General features: G+C 56.3%; 1 non-coding gene and 2 pseudogenes across 1 annotated transcript; all 3 read left to right on the top strand.

Annotated features, from left to right (window-relative positions):
• Positions 1-2,661: 2,661 nt before the first annotated feature.
• On the top strand, positions 2,662-4,088 carry LOC144430541 (small subunit ribosomal RNA; annotated as a pseudogene).
• A 298-nt stretch (positions 4,089-4,386) lies between these two features.
• LOC144429939 (5.8S ribosomal RNA) lies at positions 4,387-4,540 on the top strand. The gene has a single exon (XR_013479188.1). It is a non-coding gene; the product is annotated as a 5.8S ribosomal RNA (ribosomal RNA).
• A 288-nt stretch (positions 4,541-4,828) lies between these two features.
• The window catches only part of LOC144430563 (large subunit ribosomal RNA), a 3,680-nt pseudogene continuing 3,508 nt past the window's right edge, over positions 4,829-5,000 (top strand).

The following is a 5,000-nucleotide window of genomic DNA, read 5'->3' as shown; positions in this document are numbered from 1 at the left end:
AACCCTAGGTAAGGCATGTTAGAGCGAAAGACAGTAAACTCGAATGAGCCAAGAAAGAGCGGCGTACGGTGCGGGGCCGGTCGGAGCGCACCCTTTTCTCGGTGGCTGGCGGGCGAGAGAGTGCTGCGTCGCCGGCATCGGCGTCGAAAGAAGCCGAGCCGAAAAAAGTTAAAGTACAAACGTGCAAGCATTATAACCTAACCCTAGGTAATGCATGTCAGAGCGAAAGACAGTAAACTCGAATGAGCCAAGAAAGAGCGGCGTACGGTGCGGGGCCGGTCGGAGCGCACCCTTTTCTCGGTGGCTGGCGGGCGAGAGAGTGCTGCGTCGCCGGCATCGGCGTCGAAAGAAGCCGAGCCGAAAAAAGTTAAAGTACAAACGTGCAAGCATACTAACCTAACCCTAGGTAAGGCATGTCAGAGCGAAAGACAGTAAACTCGAATGAGCCAAGAAAGAGCGGCGTACGGTGCGGGGCCGGTCGGAGCGCACCCTTTTCTCGGTGGCTGGCGGGCGAGAGAGTGCTGCGTCGCCGGCATCGGCGTCGAAAGAAGCCGAGCCGAAAAAAGTTAAAGTACAAACGTGCAAGCATACTAACCTAACCCTAGGTAAGGCATGTCAGAGCGAAAGACAGTAAACTCGAATGAGCCTAGAAAGAGCGGCGTACGGTGCGGGGCCGGTCGGAGCGCACCCTTTTCTCGGTGGCTGGCGGGCGAGAGAGTGCTGCGTCGCCGGCATCGGCGTCGAAAGAAGCCGAGCCGAAAAAAGTTAGAGTACAAACGTGCAAGCATAATAACCTAACCCTAGGAAAGGCATGTCAGAGCGGAAGACAGTAAACTCGAATGAGCCAAGAAAGAGCGGCGTACGGTGCGGGGCCGGTCGGAGCGCACCCTTTTCTCGGTGGCTGGCGGGCGAGAGAGTGCTGCGTCGCCGGCATCGGCGTCGAAAGAAGCCGAGCCGAAAAAAGTTAAAGTACAAACGTGCAAGCATACTAACCTAACCCTAGGTAAGGCATGTCAGAGCGAAAGACAGTAAACTCGAATGAGCCGAGAAAGAGCGGCGTACGGTGCGGGGCCGGTCGGAGCGCACCCTTTTCTCGGTGGCTGGCGGGCGAGAGAGTGCTGCGTCGCCGGCATCGGCGTCGAAAGAAGCCGAGCCGAAAAAAGTTAAAGTACAAACGTGCAAGCATACTAACCTAACCCTAGGTAAGGCATGTTAAAGCGAAAGACAGTAAACTCGAATGAGCCAAGAAAGAGCGGCGTACGGTGCGGGGCCGGTCGGAGCGCACCCTTTTCTCGGTGGCTGGCGGGCGAGAGAGTGCTGCGTCGCCGGCATCGGCGTCGAAAGAAGCCGAGCCGAAAAAAGTTAGAGTACAAACGTGCAAGCATAATAACCTAACCCTAGGTAATGCATGTCAGAGCGAAAGACAGTAAACTCGAATGAGTCAAGAAAGAGCGGCGTACGGTGCGGGGCCGGTCGGAGCGCGCCCTTTTCTCGGTGGCTGGCGGGCGAGAGAGTGCTGCGTCGCCGGCATCGGCGTCGAAAGAAGCCGAGCCGAAAAAAGTTAAAGTACAAACGTGCAAGCATACTAACCTAACCCTAGGTAAGGCATGTTAGAGCGAAAGACAGTAAACTCGAATGAGCCAAGAAAGAGCGGCGTACGGTGCGGGGCCGGTCGGAGCGCACCCTTTTCTCGGTGGCTGGCGGGCGAGAGAGTGCTGCGTCGCCGGCATCGGCGTCGAAAGAAGCCGAGCCGAAAAAAGTTAAAGTACAAACGTGCAAGCATAATAACCTAACCCTAGGTAATGCATGTCAGAGCGAAAGACAGTAAACTCGAATGAGCCAAGAAAGAGCGGCGTACGGTGCGGGGCCGGTCGGAGCGCACCCTTTTCTCGGTGGCTGGCGGGCGAGAGAGTGCTGCGTCGCCGGCATCGGCGTCGAAAGAAGCCGAGCCGAAAAAAGTTAAAGTACAAACGTGCAAGCATACTAACCTAACCCTAGGTAAGGCATGTCAGAGCGAAAGACAGTAAACTCGAATGAGCCAAGAAAGAGCGGCGTACGGTGCGGGGCCGGTCGGAGCGCACCCTTTTCTCGGTGGCTGGCGGGCGAGAGAGTGCTGCGTCGCCGGCATCGGCGTCGAAAGAAGCCGAGCCGAAAAAAGTTAAAGTACAAACGTGCAAGCATACTAACCTAACCCTAGGTAAGGCATGTCAGAGCGAAAGACAGTAAACTCGAATGAGCCTAGAAAGAGCGGCGTACGGTGCGGGGCCGGTCGGAGCGCACCCTTTTCTCGGTGGCTGGCGGGCGAGAGAGTGCTGCGTCGCCGGCATCGGCGTCGAAAGAAGCCGAGCCGAAAAAAGTTAGAGTACAAACGTGCAATCATAATAACCTAACCCTAGGTAATGCATGTCAGAGCGAAAGACAGTAAACTCGAATGAGTCAAGAAAGAGCGGCGTACGGTGCGGGGCCGGTCGGAGCGCACCCTTTTCTCGGTGGCTGGCGGGCGAGAGAGTGCTGCGTCGCCGGCATCGGCGTCGAAAGAAGCCGAGCCGAAAAAAGTTAAAGTACAAACGTGCAAGCATACTAACCTAACCCTAGGTAAGGCATGTTAGAGCGAAAGACAGTAAACTCGAATGAGCCAAGAAAGAGCGGCGTACGGTGCGGGGCCGGTCGGAGCGCACCCTTTTCTCGGTGGCTGGCGGGCGAGAGAGTGCTGCGTCGCCGGCATCGGCGTCGAAAGAAGCCGTGACGAAAAATAACAATACAGGACTCTAACGAGGCCCTGTAATTGGAATGAGTACATCCTAAAACTCTTAACGAGTATCCATTGGAGGGCAAGTCTGGTGCCAGCAGCCGCGGTAATTCCAGCTCCAACAGTGTATGCTAAAGTTGTTGCGGTTGAAAAGCTCGTAGTTGGATTTTGGGCGAGCGCCGCCGGTCCGTCGCAAGGCGTGTCACTGGTTGCGTTCGCCTCACCTTCGGTTCTCCGTCGGTGCTCTTGACTGAGTGTCGGCGGTGGCCGATAAGTTTACTTTGAAAAAATTAGAGTGTTCAAAGCAGGCTGTTCGCCTGCATAGTGTTGCATGGAATAATGGAATAGGACCTCGGTTCTATTTTGTTGGTTTTCGGAACACGAGGTAATGATTAAGAGGGACAGACGGGGGCGTCCGTACTCTGCCGTTAGAGGTGAAATTCTTGGATCGGCGGAAGACGAACTACTGCGAAAGCATTCGCCAAGAATGTTTTCTTTAATCAAGAGCGAAAGTCAGAGGTTCGAAGACGATCAGATACCGTCCTAGTTCTGACTATAAACGATGCCAACTAGCGATCGGGAGGCGTTACCATGACGACCTTTCCGGCAGCTTCCGGGAAACCAAAGTCTTTGGGTTCCGGGGGAAGTATGGTTGCAAAGCTGAAACTTAAAGGAATTGACGGAAGGGCACCACCAGGAGTGGAGCCTGCGGCTTAATTTGACTCAACACGGGGAAACTCACCCGGCCCGGACACAGGTAGGATTGACAGATTGAGAGCTCTTTCTTGCTTCTGTGGGTGGTGGTGCATGGCCGTTCTTAGTTGGTGGAGCGATTTGTCTGGTTAATTCCGATAACGAACGAGACTCTGGCATGCTAAATAGTTACGCGACCTTCTCGGTCGGCGTCTAACTTCTTAGAGGGACTAGTGGCGTTTAGCCACACGAGATTGAGCAATAACAGGTCTTTGATGCCCTTAGATGTCCGGGGCCGCACGCGCGCTACACTGAGTGAAGCAGCGAGTGTCTAACCTAGGCCGAAAGGTCCGGGTAACCCGTTGAACCTCATTCGTGATTGGGATAGGGACTTGCAATTGTTTCCCTTGAACGAGGAATTCCCAGTAAGCGCAAGTCATCAACTTGCGTTGATTACGTCCCTGCCCTTTGTACACACCGCCCGTCGCTACTACCGATTGAATGGTTTAGTGAGATCCTTGGATCGGCCCCGTCGCGGCTGGCAACGGCCGCGTCGGCGTGTCGAGAAGACGATCAAACTTGATCATTTAGAGTAAGTAAAAGTCGTAACAAGGTTTCCGTAGGTGAACCTGCGGAAGGATCATTACCGAAGGTGGTGGTAGGCCCCGGCCGACCGCGCACTTAATTGTCTTTGGGTGCCGCCGAGAGGGCGGCCGTCAATCGGGGTTCCGCCCCGTGCGACACGCGTAACACGTTGGAATAGCAAGGCAGCCGAGTGCGATGGTGGCTTCTGGGCACCGCGCTCGATGTGCCGCCGGCCCAGCCCGGCGGTCGCTCGGCGCCGTTTGTTGGTGTTTTTGTGCAGTTGTTGTCGGTGGTGGTTTTGTGGTCGATCCCACAGTGTGACGTCCGCGCGCTTCGGCGCCGGGCGAAACGTCGAGGACGACTCTTAACGGTGGATCACTCGGCTCGCGAGTCGATGAAGGACGCAGCCAAGTGCGAGAAGTAATGTGAATTGCAGAACACATTGAACGTCGACCTTCTGAACGCGAATTGCGGTCTCGGGTCAATCCCGAGACCGCGTCTGCCTCAGGGTCGCGTTCGTCCTTACCCGAGGGCCGTCGCCTGGCCACTGCGAAGACGGCCGGGCGTCGCCCCAAGTTGAAGCGGTCGCCGAGCTTTCTCGGCGCGACCGCGTGTCCCGTACACCGCCGGCCCCTCGACGTGTTCAACTACGTTCGAGGGGCGGGTCCAGGTCGGTCGGTCCGGTCACGAGATCAAGACCGACCGTGGGCCAAGGCGGCGACGGTACGCGCTCGGTCGGCGCCGGCGGCGACGACTTGCGATGCCAGCGGGCCGTGTAAGAAGCGGCCCGCTTGACACATACGACCTGAGTTCGAGCGAGAGCACCCGCTGAATAAAGCATATTATTAAGCGGAGGAAAAGAAACCAACAGGGATTTCCTGAGTAACGGCGAGTGAACCGGGAAGAGTCCAGCGTCGAATCTGCGCGCTTTTCGAGCGCGCCGAGTTGTGACGTACGGAAGTCCCAGTGCGGC

This window comes from Styela clava, chromosome 1 (genome assembly GCF_964204865.1).
Source record: "Styela clava chromosome 1, kaStyClav1.hap1.2, whole genome shotgun sequence".
Lineage (NCBI taxonomy): Eukaryota > Metazoa > Chordata > Ascidiacea > Stolidobranchia > Styelidae > Styela > Styela clava.
The sequence above is the reverse complement of the archived record's forward strand: the minus strand, read 5'-3'. Positions and strand labels throughout refer to the sequence as shown.